Here is a 16,648-nt window from a genome sequence, read left to right as displayed (position 1 = left end):
ACTTCCATATACTACTGCTTTCAAATAAGAAGTCGAAAAATATCATAGTCTGGAACAAATCAAGAACAAAAAACATAAGCAGTCCAATACTAATAAAGTATACAACGTAAGAAAACAAAACACCAAAATTAATGATTTTCTTTCTTTATTATCAGATCAGTTTTAAATTTCTTAGGAACTTTAATTTTATTCAAGTCATCCATAAGACACATCTTTACACCTACAACAGCACCTTTGCCTTACTTCCTTCCAGATTCTTCAATCATCTCAAAATCTTCATCATATCCTTTCCAATGAAATCCTAAAAAAAAACATAATATTAGTATGTGATGCCAAGATCTTGGGGTCTAGTGATACCCGGGTGCACTCTCATATGAAAGGGGTGAGTTCGAATATCAATGGAGGCGATATTGACTCTTTGTACTTCAGTAGGTTGAGAAAGTAGTTATGAACAGATACTGCATTCTAATAGAGTTAGTAGTATTCAAAGAAATAGAAATTAGAATTTTTTTAAAAAAATAGTAAATCTAACAGATTACAACAAATAAGGAAAATATTCAAAAAATCTCAAATATATACACTGGCAGGATACTCTTCTTGTTTAAATGACAGACTAAAAACAAATTAAAGTTATAGTCGTAGAAAAATATACACTCAAGAAGCAGAATACAATGAATAAAGAAAACATTAAAAAATCTAAAAAATAACTAACTATATTAAACAGTTACCTTTTCTTGTGTCAAATTCAGGTGAATCATAATAGAACAGGATATTGGTGGCATCAAATTAATTAAAGGAGCTCGAAATGTGCACATCTAAGCATATGCATGGTAATAATAATTGAAAGAGATAACATAAATTATAACGGTAGGGATATTTTTATCCAAAAGATTATATAATATAACATAATGCATAAAAAATTAACAGAAAAAAATCATGGATTAAGACTTATCATGTTTTTATTTAGATTAGATTATTAATCATTTTCTTTTTACCTTAATTACACAAAGTATGTCCAAAAATAAATCACATGGCCCCTTTAAATAGGAATTGAAGACTTTTGTTTTGTGGAGTTTGAAACCCTTGATCCTTAACACATGAGACGCATTTGTAGGATCAGTCATTATCAGGGAATCCATTGCATATCTCTTCATATATCTATTCTCAGTTTTGTTTAATTTGTTGACGTACAATCCCCCTAACATGGACCCTTTTGTAATAGAATTCAGCTAATAATAACAATGTTCAATATATTATTATTCACTGGGAACAACAAAAAAGGCAACTTTGCAAAACAATTAAGGCCATGTAAAGATATATGTAATTATTTAAAACTATATATATATATATATATATATATATATATATATATATATATATATTAGCATTAGAAATTTAATTTGAATTATAAATAAGGAGAATCCTTTGTATCATAACTTATCAAATCAGTAGGTTAATATGTTTACATCATATCTATAGTGTCATGCATCACTGCTCATAATCGATAAGATACTGTGGAACTTCATGCTGAAATTCCAGAGCACGTGCCAGCCGGAATCCATATCCATTTAATCAGTTGGCCGTCTGCCTTCTCCTTCGCCGGAGAAGGCGACCAAACGACACCGGCGATCGTTTCGGCAGTATTTTTTTTGAAATATGATTGGAATTGCGTTGGAGGTTCGCCGGAACCTTAGTGACCTATAATTACAGATCACTAATCGATTTTTAGTCATCAATGCTCTAAAATAATATGTTTAAGGGCTTAATTATAATCTTTGAAAGTTTAAGGATCTAATTAACTTTTTAAATAATTTTAGGGGCCTATTTGATACTACTCCCAAAATTAGATTATACTTTCACTCTCACTTTCTCTCACCTCTTTCTTCAATTCCGACAGAATCCATTAGGTCTCTCTCTCTCATTGAATTCTTCTATGTAAAAACTCTATTCAGATTATCTGAATTTGTCACTCTTTTAAACACACACATATATATACACACCAGCAAGCTAACTAGTACATACGTATATGTATCAGTATTCAGTACATAGATATAAAGATTTTTCTTTTGTTAAATAAAAAGGAAACTCATAAAATTTAGCTAATACAGTAATATAATGTTCCATATATATGTAAATATTATTGTTGGAGAAATTCTAAGGTGCATTAGTCGTTGTCGCAATGACGACCAATTCTTCCTTGTTTGTGGCTACTATATATGTGTTTATTGGAGGAAGAAAAATAAATACAAAAATAGTTAAAAAGACAAATATATAGCTTGGGCAACAAGTTAAGGTAAAAATGAAAAACAGTAGATCGAGAAATTCTAATAAAATGGCAATATATACAGTTGAAGTAGACATTTTACATTATAGCTTATTTTAAGTTATAAATACTGTTTAGTAAAATATGATGAGTTTAAAATAATAGTTAATTTTAAATAGCTTTCAAAATAAACTAGTAACTCCTAGTTTTTCAGTAATAGATATATTGGAGATGGACTCGGAACAAACAACCCGATGAAGCGAAGAAGCAAGATGGGTTCGTTTGGATCCGGGGCCCCGGGGTGGAGCCCCGCGCTTAACCCCTGGCCGCGTAGGCCAAGCCCGGGCTTGACCTAGGCCTCGGCCCAAGGTTTTGACCTAGGCCTCGGCCTCGACCTGGGCTTCGGCCCAAGGCCTTGACCTAGGTGATCGGCCTCGATCGACGGCACCAAGCTGGGGCTCAATCACGAGACCAGACACGGTCCAAGTAGTTGCAACCAACTCCTCCTTTTTAGGGTGACAATTAGGAGGCTCTTGAGTATAAATAATAGTGTAGTTGTCTTGTTAAGACATCATTATCATCGTCATTTTTATTACCTTATCATTTATCATCCAATCTATTGTAATAGCATTACACCGAAAATTAATATAATTTTTTCTTCGTGGCATACAATTCTTGACTTTACCATTTACCATTCACTATATCCTTGTTTATTAATTATTGAGTTTTGTTAATTCAGGCCACCCAAGTTAATTATCTTTGTGTGTAACCAGTTGTGTTCCCCACCTCCTTGGTCCATTTCCGGTCAGCTACGCCATGATTTATCCGTGTAACCATTTCCAGAAAATGACTTTAGAAAAAAAAAATCATAAGTTGTCTTCCAAAATTTTAGCTTGATTTTCCTTAGTCAACTAAAGTTGTTTTCCGTTAACCATATTTTCCAAACGTTCCCAAACAAAGAAAACCCGTAAAATGATTTATCGGAAATCATTTTCTGGATTTTCAAACACACCCTAAGTTATTATTATAAGCTAGTATACCAAACCAAGGTTACATACTATTAACAGGAAGTACATACGTAGAGACACTACTTCACTTTAATTTGGCTTATATCACCTGTCTGGGAGACATGCATCGAGATATGGCTTTTATATATTATTAACCCAAACTCTCTCTATAAATACCTAGCTAGCTACAACCACAAAAATTAAGCACCTCTATACTTTTTAAAACGCTATAGATGATATTTGTTGGATAATACTTTAGAAGATGAATCTAGCATCTTGTCATTGAAATACTGCCTGTTATATAAGTATAAGAAAATAAGTTGTACATTCGCTATTAGTTATAATTTTTGACGTATTAGTAAATACTTGATATTTACATAGAACAATAGAGATTTATCAAATAAGCACGTGCGTAAATATCCTTTAAAATAAAGAAGTAATTTTGAAAGAGTTAATTATACTCCCTAATGTCGTAAACAATGATAGGCTATTATTATCATGTGGATCCCAAAAAAAAAATCTATATCAAGAATTTAAGAATGAGAGTAAAACTTTTTCTCAAAAAAAAAAAAAAGAATGAGAGTAAAACTTGAGAGTAGTCCACATTGTAATTTTCATTTTTGAACTTAGTAAGGGTCCCAATACAGTGGAGATTTTACAGTTTCGTTAACCCAAAATTCAACAATAAGACACTTGGGATTTCTGTCAAAGCAAATCCTTTGCAAATATAGTAGACTCATGCAATTACATCACTTGCAAATATATTATTATTATTAATGAAAAATAATTTTTTTATAAAGTTATATGATATGAAAGTGGGATCACTTTTGAGTTTTAAAAGATGACAAATACTTGTATAGATGGAGAGTGAATAGTGATTAATTACAAATTTAGTGATATGCCATTTTTAGAGTAAAAGAAGATTTTATGAAAAAATGTGGGATACTTTGACAAGTATTTTGTGATGTATTTAGACTTCACAGGGTGTAATGTGGTGTATTTTGATTTTACTGTGTGAAAAATAAAAGGAATAAAAAAAGTAATACTAGTCAAATCATACCTTTAAAGAAATGGAACATGTTGGATAATTAAGTCAATTCACACTGTCGATACTGTCTGTCACTCATCACCTCATTCATCCATTAATCTCCACTCATCATTCACTCATTATATAGATCGGTGTCACCTTTGGAGTTTCAGTGTGTGAAGTGTGAACTCTGATGCTGATGGCCGGGTCTGATCCATCTCAGTCGGGTCGGAGCAGAAGGTCCAGTAACAGAACTGCAGCCATGAAGAAGAAGATCAGCTGGACATTACCACTTCAGTTGATATTTTTGGATGCCATTATGTTTCGAGGAAGCGATAACAGTCAGATTCTTCCCACACTTTTCTTCTACTCCCCCCCCCCCCCCCTTTTGTTTAAATTTTTATTTTAATGCATTGCAAAATTTTCTTACACGCAGAAGGAGATGTTGTGCCAAGCAAAATTTTGGATGTGATGATGAATGATGAAAGGACTAGTGATATTTTGAAGGGCATGAATGTGCAGAAATTAACCAGGCAACACGTTGCCAGCCATTTGCAAGTAATTCATAATATAATCCACTATTGTGTATATATCTTTATTTTCCATTTATATATATATATATATATATATATATATATATATATATATATATATATGCATATATGTATGTATGTATATATGTATGCATGTATGTGTATATATGCATATATATGTATGTATATATACATACATATGTACATACATATATATATATATATATATATATATATATATATATATATATATATATATATATATATATATATATATATATATGGAGAGAAATAAAACCAATTTAAGCCTTACATTTAAAAAAAAAAAATGGACAGATCATATCAAACTAAACAAAAAAGTGAGATATTTTCATAATTTAGGGTTCAAATTTATATAGTGAAGTTCATGATAGATGGTCAAATTTTTATAGATGTAAAGATGTGATGGTTTAATTTCTTACTCCGTATTTCTCCCAGGAGTACTATTCTTAAAAATTGTTCTGAGTTACTTTCTTGAGTGCAGGAGAGAGTGCAAATTAAATCAAACCCAAAAACACCAACCTACCTATTTAACATACTTTATGTTTGGAAATGAATTTGCAGAAGCTTCGAGGATTCTTATATAGCAAAACCAAAAGGCCAAGGATGAATAAACTTGGGATATGGAATCGTGACCATGAGTGTATTAGGGAGAGGCATGAGTATATCAAACATTCCCAACTATTGGCAGAGCCCAAAAGTGGCAACCGTAGTGCTTCATCTAAGGGTGTACCTTTGTCGACGAAGGAGCAAGATGAGTCAATTCCATTAATGTTTTGCCAGGAAGATAATCTGCAGTCAACACTACAGGGTTTTTCCAGTTCTTACTGCTCTACTGCTACTTCTATCAACAACAACATCAATAATGTTGTTGTAGGAGAAGCAACGCTGTTAACAATATATCCAGCACAGGCCGCGGCGTTTGATGACAACAATGTTGGACGTCTCACTAATAACTTTATGAATCCGTCATTTTACAATAATAATCATCAGGTATTACCATCCTTTTGCAATATATATATATAATCTTGATTAGGTGTAGCAGCCTCTTTCCGTGCATAGACAATTGGACATGCAGTCGTCTATGGTGCACTTAGGAGTGGTCTGTGGTGCACTGCAAAATGCTGATATATGTGCAGCACTACGGGCTGATATGTGGTGCACACAGGAATGCTTGATGGTGCATTGGACTTAAAGCACCACCAAACATACCATTGAAATTACTAAAATGTCACCACTGGTACCATCAATTGGTGTTGCATGGCCACACGTCTTCACGAGAGGAGCCTACTACACTTGAATCAGCCCCCCCCCCCCACACACACATATATAAATAATATTATATTGTTCACTTCTCTTGAATAGAAGTACCTTCTCTTAAATTGCCTTAGCTTAATTTCCTATTATTACATACATAGGAACAAGGAAATGGAGAAACATTATTGGGATACCGGCAACCGGAAACATGTGTGCAGTTGCTTCCGATTTTAGAATCCGGCGGATACTCTAATTATGACACCCCGCAAGGAATTAATTACTGTGAGACGTTTTTCCATTTTGCATTGTTTTCCATTTAATTAATTAATTTATTTTTAATTTGTTCCTTCAATTCCTAGCTTCTGTGTTTGATGTTGTTATTACATGCATTAGATTAATATAATCCTTACATTAACGTTGTGGCAGCAGGCAACTACGACCCAACAATGGCTTGGTTTGATCAGGCTAATGCTGTAGCACCCACGCCAACAACATACCATCCAATATATTCCCCACTCAACAACAATGTTGGACAACATTTCACTAGCACTGATTTAATTATATATAATAATAATAATAATAGTAATAATCAGCAGGTATTATTGTCTTACTAGTACTTTAATTTTTAAATTACTTTCGTCTTACATATATAGGATATATATAAGAAAGTAACAGTTGAAACATATGCTATATTTCAACTAAAATTCTAAATTTATAGTTAGACAAACATATTTATGTTTATATTTTATATGCTCAACAGAATCAAGGATTTGGAGAAACATTCGTAGCGGGGCAACCCGAAACATCTCAGTATTCCATTTTAGAATCCGCAGGAGACTCTAATTCTTCTCTCCTTAATGATGCCAGCACAGCCCCGCAAGAAGCAATTTTCGGTGAGATCACAGCCGCTTCAGATTGTTTTCCATCTTTTTGTTTTTCTTCTTGACATTTATTGCTACTCTGTTTGGTGTTGATTTGATTAAATCTTTTATACATATATATTGAATGTTCCCGTATATGTGTTTTACTAGGTACATTTTTGGGTTAAAACTGCCTAGTTTGGATGGCATTAATAAAGAGTTTCAAGACTTGGATGAGTGGATGACACACTAATTTGGGCAGTGAGCTCAAGGCGTGCATCGAGTTTCAAGACTGCGGACATAGATTGGACGTATAATTATATTGAACTATTTAGCCATGTACTACATCTTGGGGGAATTTTAGTGAATGTCTAGTTTATTCTATTTTTGTTATTCGGTCAGATTTCACAGCTTCAGAGTCTTTTTCGTTTTTGTTTTCCACCTTTTTTTCTTCTTCTTCTTCTTACAATTTATTCCTTCTCCGTTTGGTGCTGATTATATATATGTGGGGTAAAAGTTATATGTTTGGTCTTTTAATTGTTCCGGAGTACTTATTATGTAATTGAAATAGTTTTTCAATATTAATTTTTAGAAATTCAAATTTCTAGTTGTTTAAAATGTTGTTAATTTGGTCACTATTCTTGAAAGACTAAATTTATAAAAGAATTGATAATAACAAACTAAATTATAAAACTGAGAAACAATTGAAAGGCAAAAAATGTGATATGCAAACAGACTAAAAAAGGAGCTAGGAAGCTAAGCTATAGCTTACCTTAAATATATGCTACTGTTCTTGAACCTGGTAATAGCACTTCTATTATTATTGCTTGCCTAGCTGCTGGCTTTCCTGCTTCACCAGATCTTCATTAACCATGCACACAAATCAATCATTAAAACAAAATCTATCATCAATCAACACAGAAAGCATGCCGGAAGACATTCAATAACAAAACCGGAGATTAAATAGAGAGAGAGAGAGAGAAGAGAATAATAAGTCAACGGTTAAAAGGAAGACTTAAGGCACAACCTAGCGGTGGATGACGGCGAGCGAGCTGAGTTACGGTGGTGGATATGACGCCGACACCGACGCCGACGCCGTTCCGGGGTCGAAATGATGAGCATTATTACGTTTAATTTGGTTTGGATCGGAAGTTTGCGCATATATATGTGTAGTAACGAGAGTATGACCAGAGAAACTTCACATGAAAAGTCTGTGAAATTTAAGAGAAATTTCGTTATAAACTTTCTACGAAGTAACCACCCCACCTAACTTCCTTACCAACCAAATAATTATTTGAAATGTATGAGAAAGGACACATCTTTTCGCAAATGATAACCGACAATCAAGAAGCAAACCCTTCCAATGAAAACAACCTCAATTGGTAAAGTTGTTGGCTTGATAAATCACAAAGTTTTAAGTTGTATTTTCAGTATAAGATTTTTGTTTTTTTAATTTAAGTCCATATAACCTAAGTTGATTTATCTCATTATGTTTTTTTATTTTGTTGATTAAGATGACGTAATTTATTCATGCATACATTCGAATATTCACTGCAAATTTTTATTTTTAAACAAGAAAGATAAAAAGAAATCCAATTCCAACCAAAACGTACGTAACGATAATATGAAGAAAATTCAAACTTCTATATGGGCCTTAAATTGAAGACTAGCCCAATTGACGGGCACGGGGCACCTAAGACTTAGACAAAAGGGTCAACACCATTAGGGTAAAATCATTACAAAGTTTTGAACAGAAAATTATCCAAGCAGAAGGTACAACCTACGATGCACAAATTGTGAGGTGAAACGTGATAGTTTTCCACAATTACATGAGAATTTCAAGGTACTCCTTTGGTGATTTATTATAAAGAAATTTGACATCTTTTATTTTAAAAGTTATGATTTGATTACCTTTGTTGGTTAGTAAGGAAAATTAAAATCTTTTAAAATAGTGTGTTTCACATGCTTGAAAACGGTGTGTTCCTTTGTTTGTACTGAGTCTCAGGTTCCTTAATACGATACTCATGTTCCTAACAAGTCATACGGGTACTATTAAAATTATTTTAGAGTTGATGAACCTTGAAATATGAGACTGAGAAGTAGAAAATAATGTTACAAAAGTGGTTTCAATATTAAAAAAAAAAGAAGAAAAAAAGAGAGAATAATATGTGAATTTTCTATTTTACCCCTCAAATAATATATGATTTTTGGATTTTTCGTCAAGTTGAGACGGAAACCTAACATCGGGGACCAAACACGCCACTCCACTTCTAATTATGGGTTAAAATATGAATACATTCATAACTGAGGAACTGAGTCGTCAATATGGGTATAAATCAGGAACCAAATATGCCATTTTTGCTATAATATATCAAATTAAACCTCAAGAGAACCCAAATCTACTTTTTAACATGCCCAAATTGAAAGTACACCCACTAAAAATTACCACTTTAAATGTCATTTTTAGCTAAACTTCCCACAAAAAGCACCCACCCCCAAGTCCCAACAACGAACAAGAAAAAGCACACCCATTTAATAAAATTCAAATCAACCCAGAACGTACGTAACAATATATAAGCACAATTCAAACTTCTATATGAGCCTAAATTGAAGGCTAACGCAAATTGACCGGCACTAAGGATTTAGACGAAAATGTCAACCCCATTAGCCTAAAATCGTTCAAACAGAAAATGGTCTAATTACAAATATACAATACACTCACATCTCTTTTATTAAAGGGCACCAGGAAAGTTGAAGTACAACTCTTAATTCCACAATCTTTGAACATCTAGCTTACTAACTGAGGGATCAAAGAGAATGTAATTGTGCTACAAAATTTTCATCTAGCACGTATTCAAACTTCTGCTGAATCAACTAGATTCAAGTGTCCAACACTCGTCTCTAAAAGACAAAATCAAAACTCTTAGAAATGTTGATAGACTTTCCGCTCAAGGGGAATTCGTGGTTGATCCGGCAGTCATAGTGAAATATACAAGCAACTCTGTGGTAATGTTGGCTTGAAAGACAATTAGCAGAAGGAAGCCAACAACAAGATAGCTTTGTCATCAAGTCTTGTTAAGAACAGTCACTTTGTATTTTGTGACGATGAAATCTCCATTATTTCCTTTTGAGACTCTCTACTAATTAAGCCACTCATGAGGCCTTTTATGTGTATTATTAGAAACCCTCATAGCTAATAGTTCAGTGGCTTATTTATACTTTAATTTAGAATTAACCTGTTAAAAATGTTAATTGCTCTTTTTTACGATTTTAGTAGCTTAATTACTTCTTTTTTTTTTGAGTTCGGTGGCTTATTTGAAAGTTATTCGAGTTTGATGGCTTAATTGCGTTTCCCAAATAGTACGATGACTTATTTGTACTTTATCCCTTAAAAAAACTCACAATTTTTTTTAACCATTGTCCTTCCTCTTAAAGATAGTTGAAAAAAAAAAGTCATCACTAATTTGTTGAGGATGATAGTGAAGAAAAAAGAAGCATGTCAACATTAGTGCAAAATTAGTTAAAAAATTTTCGTTTTATGTAAGCAATTAATAAGAGCAACTAGATTTTAAACTATAAAAAGTGTTATTCACATTTTTTTTTTCTAAATTTGGTAGTCTATTTGAAATTTTGCTTACATCCAATTAAGTAATTAAACTTTTTCAAATAATTCAAGAACTTACTATATATATATATATAAAGAAAAGCTAATGGCCTAATAGGCTAATACCAAAGTCAAGTCCAAAAGACCAAAACAAAAAACCTTAGGCAATACTATATAAGAGACTACCAACAAACTTTTTTTAGGGAGAAGTATGACCTTTTTCCCTTTGAATTTTAATCAAAGTGATAATTCTTTTTAACTTATCATGCATGCAGACATGGTTTTTATATATATTACTAATCATTTTCCTTTTCTTTTACTCAAAATTTGTATCATAACTAATATCATATTGAAATCAAAATTATAACTGGTAATGAAAATATAACTTTATTTTCTTATGTTTGCATATCAGTTAGTGCTATATTGAATGAAATGATGTTGAGTTTGGTCATCTAAACTTTCGTCCAATACACGAGATCTCAAAATAAATGTATTATTATTAATAAATCATTAAAATCTTATTTATAATCGGTGTGTTGGCCAAGCTATGATTTGATTTGAATGCTAAAATGATACTATGGATACCAGCCACATGCAAGCAATTAACTGGAGAGGATCTAATGGTGTGATTGATAGAATGGAATTGCAATTCTATTCATATTGAATTCTATAGAATGTACAGTTCATTATTTGGTTAAAGGGAATTAGAATTACAACTTTGGGTATCTTTAAGGAATTGAAATTTAATAGTAAATGACAATTTTACACTTATTATTATTATTTTTTAGTCTTTATTTACTTCTTTACTTTCAGTTTATGATATTCTATTCATGTTTACTAAATAATAAAATTTGACTTCTTACTTTATTTGATGTTATTCATTTTTTGAATTACAATTCTTTTTCCTTTAATTTCATTTCAGGTTGTAATGGTTATTGGACTAGAGGAAATTTAATATTAGAAACAGGGAAAAGGGAAGGCGGAAGGGTGTGAATCATGTGTATGGAATAACTATTTTACCCTCATGATACCTTACTACTCAATAATTAATATTTCTTTTATTATCATTATTATTATGTAAGCTAAGGGAATATTGATCTTTATACTCATTATTATTTACAATTACAAATCCAATCAAATAATAAAATTAATATTTTCAATAATTTATTTTCTACCAACCAAACAATAAAATTAACCTTTGCAGTAATTTCTTTTCCATGAAATTTAAATTTAATTTCTTCTTAAATATTTTTTGCGAACCAATCGAGACATAGAAATCTTAGAGAGCAACAAACTTTTTTTTTTTTTAGTGAAAAAGATCTGATGACCTCTTTCCCTTGAATTTTAATCAAAGTGCTAATTCCATTCTTTTGAACTTATCATATGGCTTTTATATATTATTATTAATTATTTTATATTGCCCTTAATTATCAAATAGTATGTCCAAATTAAAAAATAAATGACATGGCCGTTTTAATTTGCATGATTTGAATGTCAAAATGATACAATGGATACCGGCCACATGCAAGCAATTAGTTACTTGAATGGAAGTTAATCATTTTCAGTGTCGGGAAAAATGTAATAAAAAGATGCATTCTTTAACTTTCGATAAATCCTTTAAAATTTTTTTTAATTTTACTGGAGTTGGAAATCATTCCCATCATTATCATATAACCCTTTTGTCAGCACTATCACTCTCCAACCTGTAGCAGCAATTTTTATTTTTTATTTTTGGGAAGAATTTTTTTTTTTTCATTTTTTTGAGGGATGCGGCAAAAAAAAAAAAAAAAAAAAAAAACTTGCCAACATACATTAGTACAAAATTAATTAAAATCTTCCATTTAAGGTGTCGTGCAAGCAGTTAATAAGGACAATAACTAGAATTTAAATTATAAAAAGTGTTATTTACCATTTTTTTTTTTTTGGAGTTTGGTAGTCTATTTGAAACTTGTTTAAATTCAATAATGTAATTAAAAATTTTCAAATAATTCAAAACATACCATGTATTAAAAAACAAATAATGGCCTACTACCAAAATCAAGTCCAAAACTAAAAACTTAGGCAATACTAAATCCTAGAGACCAACAAACCATTTTTGAGGACTTCTTTCAAACCAATCGAGGCATAGAAATCTTATAGAGCAACAAACTTTTTTTTTTAATGAAAATGATCTAATGACCTCTTTCCCTTGAAATTTAATCAAAGTGCATGCTAATTCCATTCTTTTTAACTTATCATATATACCTTCTTTTTTTTTTTTGAGTACTACAATCTAACCTATACATAGTATCTGCTCAAACAACATAATAATGCCAACATCCTTGATTGGGATGGGACTCGAACCTGAGACCTTCCATTTGAAATGGTAACAGTGATGCCATCAAACCACAAGGTACTTGGCATCATATGTACCTTAATTATCACAGAGTATATATGTCCAAAAAAACGACGTGGCCGCCCCTTTTAAAGTGGGAAGACTTGCAAATTAAAGTTGCTAATTCTGCCATTACCCTGCCAAAGTTGAATGGCAAAATGATACTATATATGAATACCGGTCGGCCACAAGCTAAGCAAGCAATTAAGTGAAGATGATCAATCTTAATTGCTTGAATTGACTGGGAATTAATCAATTTCAGCGTGAGGACAAAGTAAAAAAAAAAAAAAAAAAAAAAATCCTTCATCCTTTCAGCCGAAATTTAATCAAATTAATCAATCTTAATTGCTTCTTACTTTGACTGTATAGGTGGCCATTGTTTTAATTCGTACGTAAGACAAAATTAAAAACAGCAGAGAAATTCCAAAAACGTCATATATACAATTGAAGATTTGAAGCTGACAAGAGCAAGGCATGCATGCATGCATGCAATATATATATGGCTTTTTATAGATTATTAATCATTACTCTCTCTATAAATACCTATAAGCTAGCTACCACCACAAAATTAAACACCTTGACCTCTATATAGGATGCAGCCAAAAATCCTATTTATTGGGAAAAAAAATTAAATAGCTACACAACACAATAATAAATATTTATGATAAAGTATGAAATGATTGGAATAAATTGTATGTATATCATCTTTATTAATATGATATTTATAAATATTTTATTTTAATTAGATCAACTCTAAAGTCAAAATATTACAATGAAGAGGATAACTGATGTCATTTTATAAAATAATAATGGAATTATATATTAATAAAAAAATAAAACTAATTTTTTTTTTAAATGCTATAGATGATATTTGTCGAGTAAAGGCTTAGAGTAAGGAGTCCAGTATCCTGTCATCTAAATGTGATTGTATATTATTATTCTCTACTTTTGACGTAGTAGTAAGAAACTAAGAATTTAATCATGACAATGAATAACAAAGTAGGTCACGGAATACAAGACAATGGATATTTATGAAATAAACCTGGCCTAAATATCCTTTAAAATAAATGAACAATTTTGAAATTAATAAGGTCCCGTTAGCCCCAAAAATCAAAGGCCAAACCCCACAATGCCTGAAGATTGTACTCTCCCAGACTCCCCCCGCAACTCAACAATAAAGAACACCTACTCGACCTAAGGGAGTATACTTTTTGCCACATTACCTATATATTTAGATTTTGCAGGGCCACGATGCATGGACCTCACATGCAAGAATCACTTAGGTCCTTTTCTTTTCCAACAAAGCAAAATCCTTTTAAATAAATAAATATAAAAAAACTCAAAAAGATTTTAACCATCGACCAAGATATTTGCCAAAAAAAAAAAAAAGAAAGAAGAAAAGTCACTTATAATTTGTTAAGGATTCATGCTAGTGAAGAAACCAAAAAAAAAAAAAGGAGGGGGGGGGGGGGGGGACCTCTTTCCCTTTAATTTTAATCCAAAGTGCTAATTCTTTTTAACTTATCGTGCATGTAGTGATGCCGACATGGCTTTATTTATTATTAATTATTTTTGGGTCAAAATTTAATATTTTATTCAAAATTTGTATCATAACTCATATTGTATTGAAATTACAATATCCACGCAACTTTATTTCTGCTAAATGCAATAACTTGTAATGAAGGCGTAATTTTATTTTCTTATACTTAAATGACAGAATACTGAACTCGACCTTCTAAGCTTCCACCGAATTCACAAGGTCTCAAAATAAATGTAGTATTATTAATAAATCATTAGTATTTGTATCAAGTACTTATGATCAATCTGCAGGCCATGATTTGAATGCCAAATGGATACCACATGCAAGAAACTAATAACTGGAGATGATGTTTTCAAAAGAAATAATAACTGGAGATGATCGATCTTAGGTTTTTGACTGGAAATTAATCATGGTGTCGGACAAAGCAAAATAAAGCTGCAGTATGTATCTATATAGAGTGCAGGAAATTAAATATTAGAAACAGGGAAAGAAGGGAGCTGAGATGACAAGCAAATTTATTCGTTGGGATTCCCGCATCAGTTTAATCCGAAAATTTTTTTTAAGTACCACTTACTCTGTTATTTAGTATTTGACACAAAGGGTCAACAGTCGCCTCTACTAAAGTTCGAACCAACTGCCTTTCATGTGGGAGTGTAAACCAGGTGCCACTAAACCAAAAGGTTATTGACAATTTTATTTTATTTTAAAAACGTGGGCATCCTTGGGTTTTTAGTCTAATTTTTGAAAATTTTTTATAAGTGTGATTAAGAAAGGAAAAATGTTTTTAAAAAAAAAGAAAGGAAAAATGTGATGAATGAATAAAGACATGCGTCCAAGGGGCGCAAACAGTACACGCGCCCGAGTTGGGCGCATGTATGAGCTTTACGCGTGCAGCAACCCTTCCAATCACGTGGACTCCACAAAATTGACAAAAATTCCATATTTACAAGAAAACTTCATAATTTCTCTTATCCTCCTCACTCATTTTGCCTCAAAATTTGATCCAAAATCTACTAATATGGATGGCCATTCATTAAAATATGGCTTTTATATAATAATATTATTATTAATCACTTTACTATACCTTAATTATCACACAGTATGTCCAAGAACAAATCACATGGCCCCTTTATAAAATGAGAAGTTCTTTTTGGAAATCTTCAGTTACTACTTCACCCTTTCGGCCTGATGAGACGCATGCATAGCACTTGCAGGACACTCATTGGTTTGCCCATCACTATTATCATATATATGAATCCATTGCATAGTAAAAGATTATCTCTACATATATCTTTTGTCAGTTTAATTGTCTCTCCCTTCTTCTTCCTAATTTATAGATTCCTCACATGCAGAATCCTTTCTCTCTCATTCAATTTAGCTAATAATAATAATAATAATAATAATAATAATAATAATAATAATAATGTTATATATATTACCCACTGGGAACCCAAAAAAAAAAAGAAGAAGAAGAAGAAGCAATTTTACGAAGTAATTAAGGCTAGATAAAAATATATGGAGATGATAAGGGTGTTTAGAGAGTAAAATTTGAAATCTATGTTTTGAGTTTATTAGAGAAAGAAAACAAAATTATTTTGTACAAAAATAGGTGAACAATAACAAACTTGGCCAACAAGCTAAGGCAAAATGAAAAACACCACAGAAATATAAATCATAATAGGAAGTAGGGTCCGTAGACCGTGGGGACATTGGACTTTGGTTCTATAATGAATTGTTTGGAGTTATTACATCCATTAATTTTAACAACATTTTTGTAACTTCATTATTTTATTTTTTTAGTTTTCCTTTTTAATCTTGTTTTTTTTTTAAAAAAAAAACATGATTCTTTATAAATTAAAGTAGTATTTGTTCTATGCTTTCTTAATCTTGTTCAACCAAAGAATCAACGTACCCACCACTAGGGTTCGACACTAATAATAACTAATGTAGTATATGTTAATAGCTTGAGGCTGGAACCCACTCCTTTCTATGTGGAGTTTAAACCGGGTGCCACTAGACCACAAGGTCTTTAGCAAATTAAAATATGTTGAATTATTAATTTAGAACTAGAAATGTTTTTTTAATATTAGAAATTAAATTTGAATTATAAATAAGAAAAATCCTTTATGTCATGACTTATCAAA

The 16,648-nt window shown here is 31.4% G+C and overlaps 1 long non-coding RNA gene across 1 annotated transcript; it reads right to left on the bottom strand.

Annotated features, from left to right (window-relative positions):
- Window positions 1-32: 32 nt before the first annotated feature.
- LOC116000451 lies at window positions 33-8,090 on the bottom strand. The gene is made up of 4 exons (XR_004094107.1): window positions 8,014-8,090; window positions 7,759-7,847; window positions 4,331-4,551; window positions 33-301 (listed from the first exon to the last, which is right to left on the bottom strand). It is a non-coding gene; the product is annotated as an uncharacterized LOC116000451 (long non-coding RNA).
- Window positions 8,091-16,648: the final 8,558 nt, after the last annotated feature.

The sequence above is a fragment of the Ipomoea triloba genome, chromosome 12 (assembly GCF_003576645.1).
Source record: "Ipomoea triloba cultivar NCNSP0323 chromosome 12, ASM357664v1".
In the NCBI taxonomy this organism is placed as follows: Eukaryota; Viridiplantae; Streptophyta; class Magnoliopsida; order Solanales; family Convolvulaceae; genus Ipomoea; species Ipomoea triloba.
The sequence above is the reverse complement of the archived record's forward strand: the minus strand, read 5'-3'. Positions and strand labels throughout refer to the sequence as shown.